Source organism: Oculina patagonica, chromosome 8, assembly GCF_052425735.1.
Source record: "Oculina patagonica isolate OP01 chromosome 8, crgOcupat, whole genome shotgun sequence".
NCBI lineage: Eukaryota > Metazoa > Cnidaria > Anthozoa > Scleractinia > Oculinidae > Oculina > Oculina patagonica.
In genome coordinates, this window is record NC_135765.1 from 22,489,176 (window position 1) to 22,512,066 (window position 22,891).

At 34.9% G+C, this 22,891-nt stretch overlaps 1 protein-coding gene and 1 long non-coding RNA gene across 2 annotated transcripts in view; one reads left to right on the forward strand and one right to left on the reverse strand.

Annotated features, from left to right (window-relative positions):
* LOC144661917 (uncharacterized) overlaps nucleotides 1-22,891 on the reverse strand; it is a 459,725-nt gene that overhangs the window by 273,738 nt on the left and 163,096 nt on the right.
* Nucleotides 7,046-7,590, forward strand: LOC144661947 (uncharacterized). The gene is made up of 3 exons (XR_013572368.1): nucleotides 7,046-7,217; nucleotides 7,308-7,396; nucleotides 7,513-7,590. It is a non-coding gene; the product is annotated as an uncharacterized LOC144661947 (long non-coding RNA).

Here is a 22,891-nt window from a genome sequence, read left to right on the forward strand (position 1 = left end):
ATGTTTGTGTACAATCATAATACAATAAAACAATACACGAGTGGTCAGAAAACCTCAAAGAAATCACTTTAATAGTTATACAGAAAATAAGTATAAACAGGACGTGTCTTTCTTTAAGCACTTCAAGAACATGTTCAACCTACATCGAAAATTAGCGGTCTGGTTCAAATCACGCAGGATTTATTCAGTTCACATTGTTGTTTTTCAGAAGATGGGAAGTTGCCAAGAGTAATAAGACACGTGTACAGCTATTTTCCTGCTCATTAAACCTTTTGTTTGCTAAACAAAAGTTGCTTGTCATCGTGATTTGCTAAAGCTCCCCATTGGATTGCTCGCGCAGAATTGTGTTACAGTCAAGTTTAATTTGTTTTTCTTTACGGGATGTTGAATATAAAATGTTTGTCTAAAATCGCAAGACAATTCAAGGCATGAGAAATTTTAAGCTCCGTTATCTGTTTTGGTTTTTACATATGGGTAAATGCTTGAATTTTAACCTGACTTCCACATGCAAATAATTACGATTTGTCCGCAATTTTCTGTTTTCCTGTACAGCTCATTTAAATATTACACGGCGCATTTGCATATAAAAAACGGGTTACACGAATTCACTCTTTTAAGGAACGTACAACATGCGAACATCACACTAGCCTGTGTACCGTAATAATAATAATAATAATAATAATAATAATAATAATAATAATAATAATAATAATAATAATAATAATAATAATAATAATAATAATAATAATAATAATAAAACTCGCCGTCCCGCTCCGCTCAAAAAAATCGCGATTTTGCCTTTTGTTTAAGAACTAATTCTTTTTACTTTCGAAACTGTGCCCATCTCATGTGGACTGACTGCCTTCAGATATCATTATGTCATTAGGCGAGAGCAATACTCTTTTTGAGAGCTGCACTGCATGGTGATATTACAATGCCCTCGAGCAGTGGACAACACGCGCAGAAGAAAAAAAGTTACCAAAGCGTAAAATGTCAAATCATCGATACACACCTATTGAAAATATGATGATTGTGCAGGCTGTTGAGAAATGTGGCCGCGAGTGGCGTAGCTTGACCAGGTTAACAGTTGGAAATATTTTTGTGCATTTTATTCGAAATAAAAAAAAATTTTTAAAGAAAATTCTTACATATTTTATTGGCAATACACCACATTTTACTGAATAGGCCTTATGCATGATAACGTCATTATATTAGCTCAAAATTCACCACCAAGCCTCGTTTACGAGAATTATTCGCAACCTTTCTCCACCTTCATGCAGTTTTCACGTGGGTATTCTTTTCATCTTTATAAGTTTGCACTTCGAAAGCGAGGCCTGGTGGTGAAACTGGCCAGGTTGACGTAAACATGCATAAGTGATATTGGTATAATGAAACGTGGACCACGCAAAATTTAAGATTCCCTGATTTCGAGTGTTCTGTTTACCGTTATTACGGTAATATCGATGTGGTGAGTAAAAACAAGCAAGTAGATTAATGAACTTTTAATGGGTTAACTAAGTGAATTTATTAAGATTTTCAATAGGCGGAAAAATGTGTTCCATTTAAGTGAATTTTCCGCTAAATCGGAAAACTCTAGCATGTTCATTTATCGTTATCAGCTTATTGTTTTCAGTAATAGGCGTACACACACACACCCAGTGCCGAAACTTTTCGGGCAAAATCTCATTGTGACGTTTAAAACGAATTACATCAACAGAAAAAGTTTTGGAAATAAACCGAACGTTGTGGTTCAAAAGTTTAAATTTCTCATTTATCTGCTTTTGTTTCCTCTCGCAAATTGATATAATCATGTTCAATTTCTCTTGCAAATTGGGCGTGACTCCTCAGTTTGATTCAGTTGTAATCATTTTGAAGTGAGTAGGAAATTGGCGAGGGCGACCAGAAGTTAGCAAAGCTGTTACAAATGTGATGAAGCTAATGATTTTGGGTCAATTAGTTAGTTCAAAGGGCTAGCTCAGAACTTTCAACGAAATGTTTTAACCCATTTTCCCCTGAATGTTTCAAATGCTTTTGTATAACTTTTAAGTAGGCAAAAACCATGTAAGTTGGCTCACCAAAAATACTTTAATTTTTGCTAAACTAGAGTGAATAAATAAAATATTTCAGAAGAAAAAGGATTCAGTTCATCGACATCTTTGGGCAATGCCACGAAATTAAATAAAGAACTCACGTTTCCTTTAAGCAAGCAGGCATGGTTTGTACACAGCTATTTCAATGCACGAGTTTGTTGTCCATTCGCTTTCAACGCATGTCATTTTTTTTTTGGGAGGGGGGGGGGGCAATAAGGTATCTGCGCCCCCCAGGTCCGAAGTTGCCCGTACGCCTATCTTTTCAGCAATGAGATTGTTTATTCTGATGATACCGATATTTTCTAGGCTGTCATTATACACCGATTTACCATCAATGCAGATAGCTTTGTTATTCCAAAGAATAATTTCCGAACAGTCTGAGTAAAAACACCCTTCCCTTGCTGCAGAGCATTCTGCAAAGTTTTTTAGGCATTCCTCGTAAAAAAATGGTAGCTTGATGGATAAAGTTTTGAAATCAAAGTCGCAAGAAACATAAAATAAATTTACCGCCTACTTTGTTTTAAGATCATGCAGCAAAATGGATTTCCAACTGCGTGGGTATCCACTTGCGAGTCGTTTACAGCACCGTATCCTTTGAGTTTTAATAATAGAATCCAAGTTCGGAGCTTTGAGTCCACCATCGTCGATGTCGCTAACTAGCGCTAAGCGTTTCACTTTCAAGTACTATCTTCCCTTCCAAATAAAATCGAAGATGATTTTGTTGGCTTCATCTACGAATTCTTTATCTAAACAAATCATGCTTGCACGATATAAAATGATTAGAATGACGAACGTTTTCAGGGACCGCGGAGACCATTTTGAAGTGGTAGGGCTAAAAACCTGGCTAAAACAAGCAAGCATTAGGGGTCCGCTATTGATTTCCGCTATTTATCATGTGAAAATTCATAGCGGAGCACCCGCGAGCGGAGCATCCATAAGCAAATGGCTATCCATCGAGCCGAGAAATTTTGGGGGTCGCCTTAGGGGTCGCCAACCCCGTACGTACGCGCGGATTAGGCCTAGGGACGAGAAGGTTTGCCGCCCGTGACTAAAGAAGAGAAAGGAAATTGCAAACAGGAAATAAAGCTCGCAAGGCAAGACAAAATGTAGACAACGGGTAAAATTACTCAGCGACACCACACAGCAAAATATCTGAGAGGTTTATTATCCAACTGCTCCATTTTATTTGTCTTTTTTCAAGTGTGAGTGTATCGAAACCTCGATGCGCCTTTACGCAAAAAAAGAAATTGTGGCTCTCGTTCGATCGCTACACGCATTTTTCGTAGCCGTACAACGAGCAATTGACGTTATCTTCTATCGACTGGATGATGTGGACGTTTTAGTTTGATCTGAACGAAGTTATGATATGGAAACGCGGGAAAATTTGTTGTACGGTGTTAATCTCGTACCCAGATCTTCTCAACCCTCGGAGAGAAGTACCGTGGTAAGTAGACATCTGGGTACGAGATTAGCACGGTGTTTGCTGTGTAGCCTGAATGAAACCGCGAGTAAGAAGAGCGACAGAGAACATTCTTTCTCCCAAGATGTCCTTAAAAGTCATCTAAATCAGTCCGTGAGGAGGAGGAGACCGAAATAATTGCGAATGATATTCCTTGTGCAAGTCCAGTTTGCTTGTTTCTGTTGTTTGCTGTTGAAGAATATAAAAACTTCAGCAAATGATTGTGTTAAAACGAAGCTACGCACTACATAGATCAAGTCCGTTGAAAAAAGAGACAGGACCCTGATGCAAGTTGACAACCTCCTACTGAATTGCTGAGCCTGATTTTATGACAGAAAATTTCAGGATATTTTTACTTTCTGAACGCAGTTTCGATAGACTCGATAGATTCCGCGTGGGTAAGGTTTAGTTCTTATCCATTTAGGTCATTTTTTAAAGAAATGTGGAACTCCGGTTTTAGGCTTGCCTGTAGCTATATACTACATTATCCTTTTCGTGAGCCCTAAAATATCAATCCAGCCAAAAAAGTGGTAGGGCTATAGCCCTACCAGCCCCTCCCCCTCCGCGGTCCCTGGTTTTTACAATCTGAATCTTACCGATGATGGTAAGATATCTCCATCCCCATATTCTTAACTTCTCCTTTATTGATTTAATCAAGCCGTAAAAGTTAAAGTTCTGTTTAGCGCGATTATCATAAGTGAAGTGAATCCCAAGAATTTTAACGGAATTTTTTAATTTTTTTTTAAATTACTGATTTATCATTATCAACTTTCAGGCCGGAGCAATTTCCAAAACTATCTAGAAGCTCGAGAAGTTTAGAAAGAGACTCATCAAATTGAACGTGTCAAAACTTCATAACTCAGTTGGTTGAGCAACGCACCAGTATCGCGGACATCATCAGCGGGTTCAAATCCCGTCGTAGGCAGGAAATTTTTCTCAGGCTAAAAATGCAATTGCTTTAATTGTTAACACACTTTCATCACTTTATCTGCAGTTCTCATATATGTCTTTCATACACCTGGCGGCTTCTTATTTTAGCGATTTTTTTTTTCAGAGCAAGATTTAGCGACTATCTAATTAAGCGATATTCCGAAAAATTTAAAAGGTTATCAATATCGTCTAAACCAGTTTTTAATGAACAGTAAGATGGAAATAAATGTTCAGTAAAAGAACAAACCTACTTGGAATTGAACGAACATTTGCACTGCCAGAAAGAACAAGTTTTCCAACATCCATTTAAAAAAAATTAATTTTCAAGTCAACTATGCTTTATTTTGTTTCCCTTTGGGGTGGGGGGTGGGGGGGAGGCACTTTAAGATAACGAGTATTAAATTTGACCTATAAACAAATTTTAGCGAACACTAAAAAAAGCGATTTTTTCCCAACTTGCTAAAATCGCTAAAATTAGCAGCCGCTAATTATGGTAACCTTAAAGTATTCACTTTGACGTAAAGTAAAATTCTGGCTTCCCATTGGAGCCAGGAATTTTGGGGGGTTTCTTTTTTGCAATTCACTGCGACGGGATCATTACTTCACGGTATTCACTTTGTCAGACAGGGTTATATTGGCAACATAAAGCAATTTGAAACTGAACGCTTTCACTAATTTTTAAATATATTTTTATGATTTTTTTCGGCAAATTAGACAGTCTAAAAGTCTTTTCAGTTTCAAAGGACAAAAACCTTCACAGGTCTCAGAATGCTTATGCGGAGACACCATGCAGGTGAAACAATGCGAAATCTTGAAGCGCGAATACTATAACTATTAGACTCTAATTACATTGTTTTATTTCTGTGTTAACTTCTTTTTTAAGGGTTGACGACCATAAAACAGAAATGCCGAATGAGCAAAAAGACCAAGATTTTCAGAGGATGGATAGCGCTATAAACACCATATAAAGCACTATCCACTGGTATTTGCAAAGAAACCTTCGCTATCCACAGCAACGAAGTGATGAAAGCTTGTAAATCCAAAACACAGAGATAATTTCCCCAGGCCGCTTTTTATACATGCCATTGAAAAGATTAGAGAGTTATTAAAACTCGGAAAATACCAAAATGAGCATGCTATACAATGAATGCTTCTTCTTCATCTTGCGAATTTTTCTCGTGCGTTGCTATAGGCACGGTCACTTGATTGGAGCAGACATGCTCGTTTATGCTAATTATTTTTTCACAATTTTGTTTATTCGAATTAATTGCGTCAAATACACCAGTAGCCGAAAACGTGCATGATTTGAGCGTCCATCTTGGTGACAAAGAAACTAGCGGCAAGCCAACTATATGAGTATCTGGATTGAGACTGACGGCTTTGGAAGGAAGGGAAATGAGGTAGGTACAACGCTTAATTAAAGTAGACAAATAGGGTTTGAACTTTAGCAAATTCGGCAGCTGTGGCTGTTTAATAACTGGGTCTTCGTTTCTCAGGTTTGAGCGTACTTGAAAAGAAATGAACAGAAGGGAGAAAACAAACAGCCTACGAAAACTCGGTGCGGAACAAAACCACAGGCAACAAGGTAAATAAACCATGACGGAGCGATTTTACAATACCGGGCCACTTAGTTACAGTTTTAGTGAACAAACATAGCAATTGTTGTTATGAAGGGTTGCTGAGTACTTTTGTACTTGTTGCTTTTGTTTTGATTGGTTTGCGGGATTATTCTACAGTTTTAAATAATTTGCGATCGCAATGGATATATTAGTCGAGTTTTGGATTTGTTTTACAAAACTTAAAAAATTAAAACATAGTTGATCAAGTTGAGTTGTCATAGTAAAATACCCGGAAAATACCAAAATGAGCATTCTATACAAAGACTACTTTTTCTTCATCTTGCGATTTTTTCTCGTGTGTTGCTACTTTTGGTTTTCATGTTACGTCATATAATTCTGAAATCAAAATTCACTAGGCCTACTAAATTTTCTTTGTCATTAGACGAAAGATAAACTAAAAATATATCTTTGTGCAAATTTCCTGATTGATAGTGTCATTCGTTTTTTTAAACAGAGCATTTTGAATATTTGAGTTCGCCGTCGTATCTGACATCAAGCTGAGTGCCATGACAAAGCTGTTTTGTTTGAAAAAGGCCTTTCCTATCCATTTTCAGCAAATTGAACATTTCAGATATTATAAGTGGTGTTTATGTGAAACTGTACTAGCTCATGAGCCAAAGATTGCCGCTGTTGTAAACCGAATTGAGTTCCAGATGGTTTCTCTGACATCACGGCGGCCATATTTGTGTCCCTCGGAAGGACACAGTTATGGCATCTCCATACTAAGCTTTATAAATTTGCGTGGAAAGATTCGGCAAATAACGCTCGAACGGTACACCGCACAGACCTGAAACTTGGAGAAATTGTTTGTTTATTTATCGTCTATAATATTTGAAATTCATAGCTTGTGTAGTTGAATGGTTTCGAAATTATTTTTTTTTGATTGCGTGACAGTGAAAACCAGCAATAGACACGGTCACTTGATTGGAGCAGACATGCTCGTTTATGCTAATTCTTTTTCCCACAACTTTGTTTATTCGAATTAGTTGCTCCAAATACACCAGTAACCAAAAACGTGCATGATTTGAGCGTCCATCTTGGTGACAAACAAACTAGCGGCAAGCCAACTTTATGGGTACCTGGATTGAGACTGACGGCTTTGGAAGGCAGGGACATGAGGTTGGTACAACGCTGAATTAAAGTACACAAAAAGGGTTTTAACAGTTTCGGCAAATGTGGCCGTTTAATAACTGTGTCTCCATTTCTCAGGTTTGAGCGTACTTGAAAAGGAAGGAACAGAAAGGAGAAAACAAACAGGCTACGAAAACTCGTTTCGAAACAAAACAACAGGCAGCAAGGTAAATAAGCCGTTTCTGTTGCACAATTATCTTGTTATACTCTGTTGTATTTTTCAAATGTCTGGTGCACATTGATCCTGTTATATTATGACGTAAGTTTCTGTTTGCTATTATAGGCACTTACGACGTACTTACGACGCCCACTTCATCTCCTTGTAGCTGTCTGGTGCACATTGATGCTGTTATATTTTGTGGTAAGTTTCTTTACAATATGTTATATTATTCTGGTTGTTATTGCACACATATCTTGTTATATCATGTTGTATTTTTCTTGTTCCTATTGCGGGCTAATCTTGTTTTATCATGTTATATTATTCTGGTTGTTATTGCGCACATATATTTCTCACGGAAGAACTTACGAACTGCGACGCCTTATGCACTAAAAGACGTGCCAAATAAATAAAAATTTAAAACGGACTGTCCAGGATTTGCACAACTAAAAGTACTTGCAAAATTGCAGACTTTGATACCAATCACCGCAGTATCTGAGCAAAATGCTTCTGAATTTGAGTACAATCGAGGATCATGTTATATTATTCCGGTTGTTATTGCGCACATATCTTGTTATATCATGTTGTATTTTTTTGTTCCTATTGCGCGCTAATTTTGTTATGTTATGATGTGGTTTCCATGTTGCTAATGCCCACTTTTCTTAATATACTCTGTTGTATTTTGTAGGTGTTTGGTGCAGATTGACGCAGTTATATTTTGTGGTAAGTTTATGTGTGCTATTGCGCAATATGTTATTCTGGTTGTTATTGCGCACATATCTTGTTATATCATGTTGTATTTTTCTTGTTCCTATTGCGGGCTAATCTTGGTTTATCATGTTATATTATTCCGGTTGTTATTGTGCTCATATCTTGTTATATCATGTTGTATTTTGCTTGTTCTTATTGCGCGCTAATCTTGTTATGTTATGATGTGGTTTTCATGTGGCTATTGCCCACTTTTCCTAATATACTCTGTTGTGTTTTGTAGGTGTTTGGTGCATATTGATGCTGTTATATTTTGTGGTAAGTTTGTGTGTGCTTTTGCGCACTTTTCTCGTTACAATATGTTATTTTTTTCTGGTTGTTATTCCGCACATATCTTGTTATATTATGGCGCATTTGTCTTGTTCCTATTGCGCGCTAAATTTGTTATATCATGTTTTATTATTCTGGTATTTATTGCGCACATATCTTGTTATATCATGTTGTATTTTTCTTGATCTTATTGCGCGCTAATCTTGTAATGTTATTATGTGGTTTTCATGTTGCTATTGCCCACTTTTCTTAATATACTCTGTTGTATTTTGTAGGTGTTTGGTGCACAATGATGCTGTTATATTTGGTGGTAAGTTTCTGTGTGCTAATGCGCACTTTTCTTGTTACAATATGTTATATTTATCTGGTTGTTATTGTGCACATATCTTGTTATATCATGTTGTATTTTGCCTTTTCTTATTGCTCGCTAATCTTGTTATGTTATGATGTGGTTTTCATGTTGCTATTGCCCACTTTTCTTAATATACTCTGTTGTATTTTGTAGATGTTTGGTGCACATGGATGTTGTTATATTTCGTGGTAAGTTTCTGTGTGCTATTGCGCACTTTTCTCGTTACAATATGTTATATCTTTCTGGTTGTTATTCTGCACATATCTTGTTATATTATGGTGCATTTCTCTTGTTCCTATTGCGCGCTAATTTTGTTATATCATGTTATATTATTCTGGTATTTATTGCGCACTTATCTTGTTATATCATGTTGTATTTTTCTTGTTCCTATTGCGCGCTAATCTTGTTATGTTATTATGTGGTTTTCATGTTGCTATTGCCCACTTTTCTTAATATACTCTGTTGTGCTTTGTAGATGTTTGGTGCACATGGATGCTGTTATATTTTGTGGTAAGTTTCTGTGTGCTAAATTTGCGCACTTTTCTCGTTACAATATGTTATATTTATCTGGTTGTTATTGCGCACATACTTGTTATATTATGGTGCATTTCTCTTGTTTCTATTGCGCGCTAATTTTGTTATATCATGTTATATTATTATGGTATTTATTGCGCACATATCTTGTTATATCATGTTGTATTTTGCTTGTTCCTATTGGGCGCACATATCTAGTTATATCATGTTGTATTTTTTCTTGTTCCTATTGCGGGCTAATCTTGGTTTATCATGTCATATTATTCCGGTTGTTATTGTGCTCATATCTTGTTATATCATGTTGTATTTTGCTTGTTCTTATTGGGCGCTAATCTTGTTATGTTATGATGTGGTTTTCATGTGGCTATTGCCCACTTTTCCTAATATACTCTGTTGTGTTTTGTAGGTGTGTGATGCATATTGATGCTGTTATATTTTGTGGTAAGTTTGTGTGTGCTATTGCGCTTTTTTCTCGTTAAAATATGTTATATTTTTCTGGTTGTTATTCCGCACATACTTGTTATATTATGGTGCATTTCTCTTGTTTCTCTTGCGCGCTAATTTTGTTATATCATGTTTTATTATTCTGGTATTTATCGCGCACATATCTTGTTATATAATGTTGTATTTTTCTTGTTCCTATTGTGCGCTAATTTTGCTATGTTATTATGTGGTTTTCATGTTGCTATTGCCCACTTTTCTTAATATACTCTGTTGTATTTTGTAGGTGTTTGGTGCACAATGATGCTGTTATATTTGGTGGTAAGTTTCTGTGTGCTAATGCGCACTTTTCCTGTTACAATATGTTATATTTATCTGTTTGTTATTGTGCACATATCTTGTTATATCATGTTGTATTTTGCCTTTTCTTATTGCTCGCTAATCTTTTTATGTTATGATGTGGTTTTCATGTTGCTATTGCCCACTTTTCTTAATATACTCTGTTGTATTTTGTAGGTGTTTGGTGCACAATGATGCTGTTATATTTTGTGGTAAGTTTCTGTGTGCTAATGCGCACTTTTCCTGTTACAATATGTTATATTTATCTGTTTGTTATTGTGCACATATCTTGTTATATCATGTTGTATTTTGCCTTTTCTTATTGCTCGCTAATCTTTTTATGTTATGATGTGGTTTTCATGTTGCTATTGCCCACTTTTCTTAATATAGTCTGTTGTATTTTGTAGGTGTTTGGTGCACAATGATGCTGTTATATTTTGTGGTAAGTTTCTGTGTGCTTTTGCGCACTTTTCTCGTTACAATATGTTATATTTTTCTGGTTGTTATTGCGCACATACTTGTTATATTATGGTGCATTTCTCTTGTTTCTATTGCGCGCTAATTTTGTTATATTATTATGGTATTTATTGCGCACATATCTTGTTATATCATGTTGTATTTTGCTTGTTCCTATTGGGCGCACATATCTAGTTATATCATGTTGTATTTTTCTTGTTCCTATTGCGGGCTAATCTTGGTTTATCATGTTATATTATTCCGGTTGTTATTGTGCTCATATCTTGTTATATCATGTTGTATTTTGCTTGTTTTTATTGCGCGCTAATCTTGTTATGTTATGATGTGGTTTTTATGTGGCTATTGCCCACTTTTCCTAATATACTCTGTTGTGTCTTGTAGGTGTGTGGTGCATATTGATGCTGTTATATTTTGTGGTAAGTTTCTGTGTGCTATTGCGCACTTTTCTCGTTATAATATGTTATATTTTTCTAGTTGTTATTGCGCACATACTTGTTATATTATGGTGCATTTCTCTTGTTCCCATTGCGCGCTAATTTTGTTATATCATGTTATATTACTCTGGTATTTATTGCGCACATATCTTGTTACATCATGTTGTATTTTGCTTGTTCCTATTGCGCGCACATATCTTGTTATATCATGTTGTATTTTCTTGTTCCTATTGCGGGCTAATCTTGGTTTATCATGTTATATTATTCCGGTTGTTATTCTGCTCATATCTTGTTATATCATGTTGTATTTTGCTTGTTCTTATTGCGCGCTAATCTTGTTATGTTATGATGTGGTTTTCATGTGGCTATTGCCCACTTTTCCTAATATACTCTGTTGTGTTTTGTAGGTGTGTGGTGCATATTGATGCTGTTATATTTTGTGGTAAGCTTCTGTGTGCTATTACGCACTTTTCTCGTTACAATATGTTATATGTTTCTGGTTGTTATTGCGCACATACTTGTTATATTATGGTGCATTTCTCTTGTTTCTATTGCGCGCTAATTTTGTTATATCATGTTATATTATTATGGTATTTATTGCGCACATATCTTGTTATATCATGTTGTATTTTGCTTGTTCCTATTGGGCGCACATATCTTGTTATATCATGTTGTATTTTTCTTGTTCCTATTGCGGGCTAATCTTGGTTTATCATGTCATATTATTCCGGTTGTTATTGTGTTCATATCTTGTTATATCATGTTGTATTTTGCTTGTTCGTATTGCGCTAATCATGTTATGTTATGATGTGGTTTTCATGTGGCTATTGCCCACTTTTCCTAATATACTCTGTTGTGTTTTGTAGGTGTGTGGTGCATATTGATGCTGTTATATTTTGTGGTAAGTTTGTGTGTGCTATTGCGCTTTTTTCTCGTTACAATATGTTATATTTTTCTGGTTGTTATTCCGCACATACTTGTTATATTATCAGATGGTGCATTTCTCTTGTTTCTATTGCGCGCTAATTTTGTTATATCATGTTTTATTATTCTGGTATTTATTGCGCACATATCTTGTTATATCATGTTGTATTTTGCTTGTTCCTATTGCGCTCACATATCTTGTTATATCATGTTGTATTTTTCTTGTTCCTATTGCGGGCTAATCTTGGTTTATCATGTTATATTATTCCGGTTGTTATTGTGCTCATATCTTGTTATATCATGTTGTATTTTGCTTGTTCTTATTGCGCGCTAATCTTGTTATGTTATGATGTGGTTTTCATGTGGCTATTGCCCACTTTTTCTAATATACTCTGTTGTGTTTTGTAGGTGTGTGGTGCATATTGATGCTGTTATATTTTGTGGTAAGTTTCTGTGTGCTATTGCGCATTTTTCTCGTTACAATATGTTATATTTTTCTAGTTGTTATTGCCCCCATACTTGTTATATTATGGTGCATTTCTCTTGTTCCTATTGCGCGCTAATTTTGTTATATCATGATATTCTGGTATTTATTGCGCACATATCTTGTTAAATCATGTTGTATTTTGCTTGTTCCTATTGCGCTCACATATCTTGTTATATCATGTTGTATTTTTCTTGTTCCTATTGCGGGCTAATCTTGGTTTATCATGTTATATTATTCCGGTTGTTATTGTGCTCATATCTTGTTATATCATGTTGTATTTTGCTTGTTCTTATTGTGCGCTAATCTTGTTATGTTATGATGTGGTTTTCATGTGGCTATTGCCCACTTTTCCTAATATACTCTGTTGTGTTTTGTAGGTGTGTGGTGCATATTGATGCTGTTATATTTTGTGGTTAGTTTCTGTGTGCTATTGCGCACTTTTCTCGTTACAATATGTTATATTTTTCTGGTTGTTATTGCGCACATACTTGTTATATTATGGTGCATTTCTCTTGTTCCTATTGCGCGCTAATTTTGTTATATCATGTTATATTATTCTGGTATTTATTGCGCACATATCTTGTTATATCATGTTGTATTTTGCTTGTTCCTATTGCGCGCACATATCTTGTTATATCATGTTGTATTTTCTTGTTCCTATTGGGGGCTAATCTTGGTTTATCATGTTATATTATTCCGGCTGTTATTGTGCTCATATCTTGTTATATCATGTTGTATTTTGCTTGTTCTTATTGCGCGCTAATCTTGTTATGTTATGATGTGGTTTTCATGTGGCTATTGCCCACTTTTCCTAATATACTCTGTTGTGTTTTGTAGGTGTGTGGTGCATATTGATGCTGTTATATTTTGTGGTAAGTTTCTGTGTGCTATTGCGCACTTTTCTCGTTACAATATGTTATATTTTTTCTAGTTGTTATTGCGCCCATACTTGTTATATTATGGTGCATTTCTCTTGTTCCCATTGCGCGCTAATTTTGTTATATCATGTTATATTATTCTGGTATTTATTGCGCACATATCTTGTTATATCATGTTGTATTTTGCTTGTTCCTATTGCGCGCACATATCTTGTTATATCATGTTGTATTTTCTTGTTCCTATTGCGGGCTAATCTTGGTTTATCATGTTATATTATTCCGGTTGTTATTGTGCTCATATCTTGTTATATCATGTTGTATCTTGCTTGTTCTTATTGCGCGCTAATCTTGTTATGTTATGATGTGGTTTTCATGTGGCTATTGCCCACTTTTCCTAATATACTCTGTTGTGTTTTGTAGGTGTGTGGTGCATATTGATGCTGTTATATTTTGTGGTAAGTTTCTGTGTGCTATTGCGCACTTTTCTCGTTACAATATGTTATATATTTCTGGTTGTTATTGCGCACATACTTGTTATATTATGGTGCATTTCTCTTGTTTCTATTGCGCGCTAATTTTGTTATATCATGTTATATTATTATGGTATTTATTGCGCACATATCTTGTTATATCATGTTGTATTTTGCTTGTTCCTATTGGGCGCACATATCTTGTTATATCATGTTGCATTTTTCTTGTTCCTATTGCGGGCTAACCTTGGTTTATCATGTTATATTATTCCGGTTGTTATTGTGCTCATATCTTGTTATATCATGTTGCATTTTGCTTGTTCTTATTGCGCGCTAATCTTGTTATGTTATGATGTGGTTTTCATGTGGCTATTGCCCACTTTTCCTAATATACTCTGTTGTGTTTTGTAGGTGTGTGGTGCATATTGATGCTGTTATATTTTGTGGTAAGTTTCTGTGTGCTATTGCGCACTTTTATCGTTACAATATGTATATTTATCTGGTTGTTATTGCGCACATATATACTTGTTATATTATGGTGCATTTCTCTTGTTCCTATTGCGCGCTAATTTTGTTATATCATGTTGTATTATTCTGGTATTTATTGCGGACATATCTTGTTATATCATGTTGTATTTTGCTTGTTCCTATTGCGCTCACATATCTTGTTATATCATGTTGTATTTTTCTTGTTCCTATTGCGGGCTATTCTTGGTTTATCATGTTATATTATTCCGGTTGTTATTGTGCTCATATCTTGTTATATCATGTTGTATTTTGCTTGTTCTTATTGCGCGCTAATCTTGTTATGTTATGATGTGGTTTTCATGTGGCTATTGCCCACTTTTCCTAATATACTCTGTTGTGTTTTGTAGGTGTGTGGTGCATATTGATGCTGTTATATTTTGTGGTAAGTTTCTGTGTGCTATTGCGTACTTTTCTCGTTACAATATGTTATATTTTTCTGGTTGTTATTGCGCACATACTTGTTATATTATGGGGCATTTCTCTTGTTTCTATTGCGCGCTAATTTTGTTATATCATGTTATATTATTATGGTATTTATTGCGCACATATCTTGTTATATCATGTTGTATTTTGCTTGTTCCTATTGGGCGCACATATCTTGTTATATCATGTTGCATTTTTCTTGTTCCTATTGCGGGCTAACCTTGGTTTATCATGTTATATTATTCCGGTTGTTATTGTGCTCATATCTTGTTATATCATGTTGCATTTTGCTTGTTCTTATTGCGCGCTAATCTTGTTATGTTATGATGTGGTTTTCATGTGGCTATTGCCCACTTTTCCTAATATACTCTGTTGTGTTTTGTAGGTGTGTGGTGCATATTGATGCTGTTATATTTTGTGGTAAGTTTCTGTGTGCTATTGCGCACTTTTATCGTTACAATATGTATATTTATCTGGTTGTTATTGCGCACATATATACTTGTTATATTATGGTGCATTTCTCTTGTTCCTATTGCGCGCTAATTTTGTTATATCATGTTGTATTATTCTGGTATTTATTGCGCACATATCTTGTTATATCATGTTGTATTTTGCTTGTTCCTATTGCGCTCACATATCTTGTTATATCATGTTGTATTTTTCTTGTTCCTATTGCGGGCTATTCTTGGTTTATCATGTTATATTATTCCGGTTGTTATTGTGCTCATATCTTGTTATATCATGTTGTATTTTGCTTGTTCTTATTGCGCGCTAATCTTGTTATGTTATGATGTGGTTTTCATGTAGCTATTGCCCACTTTTCCTAATATACTCTGTTGTGTTTTGTAGGTGTGTGGTGCATATTGATGCTGTTATATTTTGTGGTAAGTTTCTGTGTGCTATTGCGCATTTTTATCGTTACAATATGTTATATTTTTCTAGTTGTTATTGCGCCCATACTTGTTATATTATGGTACATTTCTCTTGTTCCTATTGCGCGCTAATTTTGTTATATCATGTTATATTATTATGGTATTTATTGCGCACATATCTTGTTATATCATGTTGTGTTTTGCTTGTTCCTATTGGGCGCACATATCTTGTTATATCATGTTGCATTTTTCTTGTTCCTATTGCGGGCTAATCTTGGTTTATCATGTTATATTATTCCGGTTGTTATTGTGCTCATATCTTGTTATATCATGTTGCATTTTGCTTGTTCTTATTGCGCGCTAATCTTGTTATGTTATGATGTGGTTTTCATGTGGCTATTGCCCACTTTTCCTAATATACTCTGTTGTGTTTTGTAGGTGTGTGGTGCATATTGATGCTGTTATATTTTGTGGTAAGTTTCTGTGTGCTATTGCGCACTTTTCTCGTTAGAATATGTTTTATTTTCCGGTTGTTATTGCGCACATACTTGTTATATTATGGTGCATTTCTCTTGTTCCTATTTCGCGCTAATTTTGTTATATCATGTTATATTATTCTGGTATTTATTGCGCACATATCTTGTTATATCATGTTGTATTTTGCTTGTTCCTATTGCGGGCTAATCTTGGTTTATCATGTTATATTATTCCGATTGTTATTGTGCTCATATCTTGTTATATCATGTTGTATTTTGCTTGTTCTTATTGCGCGCTAATCTTGTTATGTTATGATGTGGTTTTCATGTGGCTATTGCCCACTTTTCCTAATATACTCTTTTGTGTTTTGTAGGTGTTTGGTGCATATTGATGCTGTTATATTTTGTGGTAAGTTTCTGTGTGCTATTGCGCACTTTTCTCGTTACAATATGTTATATTTTTCTGGTTGTTATTGCGCACATACTTGTTATATTATGGTGCATTTCTCTTGTTCCTATTGCGCGCTAATTTTGTTATATCATGTTATATTATTCTGGTATTTATTGCGCACATATCTTGTTATATCATGTTGTATTTTGCTTGTTCTTATTGCGCTCACATATCTTGTTATATCATGTTGTATTTTTCTTGTTCCTATTGCGGGCTAATCTTGGTTTATCATGTTATATTATTCCGGTTGTTATTGTGCTCATATCTTGTTATATCATGTTGTATTTTGCTTGTTCTTATTGCGCGCTTATCTTGTTATGTTATGATGTGGTTTTCATGTGGCTATTGCCCACTTTTCCTAATATACTCTGTTGTGTTTTGTAGGTGTGTGGTGCATATTGATGCTGTTATATTTTGTGGTAAGTTTCTGTGTGCTATTGCGCACTTTTCTCGTTACAATATGTTATATTTTCCGGTTGTTATTGCGCACATACTTGTTATATTATGGTGCATTTCTCTTGTTCCTATTGCGCGCTAATTTTGTTATATCATGTTATATCATTCTGGTATTTATTGCGCACATATCTTGTTATATCATGTTGTATTTTGCTTGTTCCTATTGCGCTCACATATCTTGTTATATCATGTTGTATTTTTCTTGTTCCTATTGCGGGCTAATCTTGGTTTATCATGTTATATTATTCCGATTGTTATTGTGCTCATATCTTGTTATATCATGTTGTATTTTGCTTGTTCTTATTGCGCGCTAATCTTGTTATGTTATGATGTGGTTTTCATGTGGCTATTGCCCACTTTTCCTAATATACTCTGTTGTGTTTTGTAGGTGTTTGGTGCATATTGATGCTGTTATATTTTGTGGTAAGTTTCTGTGTGCTATTGCGCACTTTTCTCGTTACAATATGTTATATTTTTCTGGTTGTTATTGCGCACATACTTGTTATATTATGGTGCATTTCTCTTGTTCCTATTGCGCGCTAATTTTGTTATATCATGTTATATTATTTTGGTATTTATTGCGCACATATCTTGTTATATCATGTTGTATTTTGCTTGTTCCTATTGCGCTCAGATATCTTGTTATATCATGTTGTATTTTTCTTGTTCCTATTGCGGGCTAATCTTGGTTTATCATGTTATATTATTCCGGTTGTTATTGTGCTCATATCTTGTTATATCATGTTGTATTTTGCTTGTTTTTATTGCGCGCTAATCTTGTTATGTTATGATGTGGTTTTCATGTGGCTATTGCCCACTTTTCCTAATATACTCTGTTGTGTTTTGTAGGTGTGTGTGGTGCATATTGATGCTGTTATATTTTGTGGTAAGTTTCTGTGTGCTATTGCGCACTTTTCTCGTTACAATATGTTATATTTTCCGGTTGTTATTGCGCACATACTTGTTATATTATGGTGCATTTCTTTTATTCCTATTGCGCGCTAATGTTGTTATATCATGTTATATTATTCCGGTTGTTATTGTGCTCATATCTTGTTATATCATGTTGTATTTTGCTTGTTTTTATTGCGCGCTAATCTTGTTATGTTATGATGTGGTTTTCATGTGGCTATTGCCCATTTTTCCTATTAAAGGGCGGGAAACCATTTCAACTTTTTCAAATGGCTATAAATAGGTTTATTTGAATCCCCAGGGTGCACTGATTAATTTTCACACCTTTTAAAGTGATTCTGTATTCACACCTTTGAAAATAAAGCCAAAAACCCATCAAAAAAGGACTCAAATAGAGGCGGGAAACCATTTCAACTTTTTCAAATGGTTATAAATAGTTTTATTTGAATCCCCAGGGTGCACTGATTAATTTCCACAGCTTTTTAAGTTATTCTGTATTCACACCTTTGACAATAAAGCCAAAAACCCATCAAAAAAGGGTTCAAACAAGGACGGGAATCATTTAAACTTTTTCAAAAGGCTATAAATAGTTTTATTTGAATACTCAGGGTGCACTGATTAATTTCCACACCTTTTTAAGTGATTCTATATTTACACCTTTGAAAATAAAGCTAAAAACCCATAAAAAGGACTCAAATAGAGGCGGGAAACCGTTTCAACTTTTTCAAATGGTTATAAATAGTTTTATTTGAATCCCCAGGGTGCACTGATTAATTTCCACACCTTTTTAAGTGATTCTGTAATCACACTTTTGACAATAAAGCCAAAAACCCATCAAAAAAGGGCTCAAACAAGGACGGGAAACCAGTTCAACTTTTTCAAAAGGCTATAAATAGTTTTATTTGAATCCCGAGGGTGCACTGATTAATTTCCACACCTTTTTTTAAGTGATTCTTTATTCACACCTTTGACAATAAAGCCAAAAACCCATCAAAAAAAGGCTCAAATAAGGGCGGGAAACTATTTCAACTTTTTCAAATGGCTATAAATAGTTTATTCGAAACCCCAAGGTGCACTGATTAATTTCCAAACCTTTTTTAAGTGATTCTGTATTCACACCTTTGACAATAAAGCCAAAAATCCATCAAAAAGGGCTCAAACAAGGGCGGGGAACCATTTCAACTTTTTCAAATGGCTATAATTAGTTTTATTCCACACTTTTTTAAGTGATTCTATATACACACCTTTGAAAATAAAGCCAAAACCCATCAAAAAAGGACTCAAATAATGGCGCGAAACCATTTCAACTTTTTCAAATGACTATAAATAGTTTTATTCGAATCCCCAGGGTGCACTGATTAATTTCCACACCTTTTTAAGTGATTCTATAGTCACACCTTTGACAATAAAGCCAAAAACCCATCCAAAGAGGGCTCAAAGAAGGGCGGGAAACCATTTCAACTTTTTCAAATGGCTATAAAAAGTTTTATTTCAATCCCCAGGGTGCACTGATTAATTTCCTCACCTTTTTAAGTGATTCTATATTCACACCTTTGAAAATAAAGCCAAAACACCCATCAAAAAAGGACTCAAATAAAAGCGGAAAACGATTTCAACTTTTTGAAAATGGCTATAAATAGTTTTATTCGAATCCCCAGTGTGCACTGATTAATTTCCACACCTTATTAAGTGATTCTGTATTCACACCTTTGACAATAAATCCAAAAGCCCATCAAAAAAGGGCTCAAACAAGGGCGCGAAACCATTTCAACTTTTTCAAATGGCTATAAATAGTTTTATTCCAATCCCCAGGGTGCACTGATTAATTTCCTCACCTTTTTAAGTGATTGTATTTTCACACCTTTGATAATAATGCCAAAAACCCATTAAAAAGGGCTCAAAAAAGGGCGGGAAACGATTTCAACTTTTTGAAAATGGCTATAAATAGTTTTATTCGAATCCCCAGGGTGCACTGATTAATTTCCACACCTTTTTAAGTGATTCTGTATTCACACCTTTGACAATAAAACCAAAACCCATCAAAAAAGGACTCAAATAAAAGCGGGAAACGATTTCAACTTTTTGAAAATGGCTATAAATAGTTTTATTCGAATCCCCAGTGTGCACTGATTAATTTCCACACCTTATTAAGTGATTCTGTATTCACACCTTTGACAATAAATCCAAAAACCCATCAAAAAAGGGCTCAAACAAGGGCGCGAAACCATTTCAACTTTTTCAAATGGCTATAAATAGTTTTATTCCAATCCCCAGGGTGCACTGATTAATTTCCTCACCTTTTTAAGTGATTGTATTTTCACACCTTTGATAATAATGCCAAAAACCCATCAAAAAAGGGCTCAAATAAGGGCGGGAAACCAGTTCAACGTTTTCAAATGGCTATAAATAGTTTTATTCGAATCGCCAAGGTGCACTGATTAATTTCCACACCTATTTAAGTGATTCTGTATTCACACCTTTGACAATAAGATCAAAAACCCATCAAAAAAGGGCTGAAACAAGAGCGGGAAACCATTTCAACTTTTTCAAATGGCTATAAATAGTTTTACTCGAATCCGCAGGGTGCACTGATTAATTTCCTTACCTTTTTAAGTGAAGGTATTTTCACTCCTTTGGCAATAAAGCCAAAAACCCATCAAAAAGGCCTCAAATAAGGACGGGAAACCATTTCAACGTTTTCAAATTGCTATATATAGTTTTATTCGAATCCCTATGGTGCACTGATTAATTTCCACACCTTTTTAAGTGATTCTATATTCACACCTTTGACAATAAAGCCAAAAACCTGTCAAAAAAGGACTCAAAAAAAATTGGGAAACCATTTCAACTTTTTCAAATGGCTATAAATAGTTTTATTCGAATCCCCAGGGTGCACTGATTAATTTCCACAGCTTATTAAGTGATTCTGTATTCACACCATTGACAATAAATCCAAAAACCCATCAAAAAAGGGCTCAAACAAGGGTGCGAAACCATTTCAACTTTTTTAAATAGCTATAAATAGTTTTATTCGAATCCCCAGGGTGCACTGATTAATTTCCTCACCTTTTTAAGTGATTGTATTTTCACACCTTTGATAATAATGCCAAAAACCCATTAAAAAGGGCTCAAAAAAGGGCGGGAAACGATTTCAACTTTTTGAAAATGGCTATAAATAGTTTTATTCGAATCCCCAGGGTGCACTGATTAATTTCCACACCTTTTTAAGTGATTCTGTATTCACACCTTTGACAATAAAACCAAAACCCATCAAAAAAGGACTCAAATAAAAGCGGGAAACGATTTCAACTTTTTGAAAATGGCTATAAATAGTTTTATTCGAATCCCCAGTGTGCACTGATTAATTTCCACACCTTATTAAGTGATTCTGTATTCACACCTTTGACAATAAATCCAAAAACCCATCAAAAAAGGGCTCAAACAAGGGCGCGAAACCATTTCAACTTTTTCAAATGGCTATAAATAGTTTTATTCCAATCCCCAGGGTGCACTGATTAATTTCCTCACCTTTTTAAGTGATTGTATTTTCACACCTTTGATAATAATGCCAAAAACCCATCAAAAAAGGGCTCAAATAAGGGCGGGAAACCAGTTCAACGTTTTCAAATGGCTATAAATAGTTTTATTCGAATCGCCAAGGTGCACTGATTAATTTCCACACCTATTTAAGTGATTCTGTATTCACACCTTTGACAATAAGATCAAAAACCCATCAAAAAAGGGCTGAAACAAGAGCGGGAAACCATTTCAACTTTTTCAAATGGCTATAAATAGTTTTACTCGAATCCGCAGGGTGCACTGATTAATTTCCTTACCTTTTTAAGTGAAGGTATTTTCACTCCTTTGGCAATAAAGCCAAAAACCCATCAAAAAGGCCTCAAATAAGGACGGGAAACCATTTCAACGTTTTCAAATTGCTATATATAGTTTTATTCGAATCCCTATGGTGCACTGATTAATTTCCACACCTTTTTAAGTGATTCTATATTCACACCTTTGACAATAAAGCCAAAAACCTGTCAAAAAAGGACTCAAATAAAAGTGGGAAACCATTTCAACTTTTTCAAATGGCTATAAATAGTTTTATTCGAATCCCCAGGGTGCACTGATTAATTTCCACAGCTTATTAAGTGATTCTGTATTCACACCTTTGACAATAAATCCAAAAACCCATCAAAAAAGGGCTCAAACAAGGGCGCGAAACCATTTCAACTTTTTTAAATAGCTATAAATAGTTTTATTCGAATCCCCAGGGTGCACTGATTAATTTCCTCACCTTTTTAAGTGATTGTATTTTCACACCTTTGACAATAATGCCAAAAACCCATTAAAAAGGGCTCAAAAAAGGGCGGGCAACGATTTCAACTTTTTGAAAATGGCTATAAACAATTTTATTTGAATCCCCAAGGTGCACTGATTAATTTCCACACCTTTTTAAGTGATTCTGTATTCACATCTTTGACAATAAAGCCAAAAACCCATCAAAAAAGGGCTCAAATAAGGGCGGGAAACCATTTCAACTTTTTCAAATGGCTATAAATAGTTTTATTCGAATCGCCAAGGTAAACTGATTAATTTCCACACCTTTTTAAGTGATTCTGTATTCACACCTTTGACAATAAAGCCAAAAACCCATCAAAAAAGGGCTCAAATAAGGGCGGGAAACCAGTTCAACGTTTTCAAATGGCTATAAATAGTTTTATTCGAATCGCCAAGGTGCACTGATTAATTTCCACACCTATTTAAGTGATTCTGTATTCACACCTTTGACAATAAGATCAAAAACCCATCAAAAAAGGGCTGAAACAAGAGCGGGAAACCATTTCAACTTTTTCAAATGGCTATAAATAGTTTTACTCGAATCCGCAGGGTGCACTGATTAATTTCCTTACCTTTTTAAGTGAAGGTATTTTCACTCCTTTGGCAATAAAGCCAAAAACCCATCAAAAAGGCCTCAAATAAGGACGGGAAACCATTTCAACGTTTTCAAAT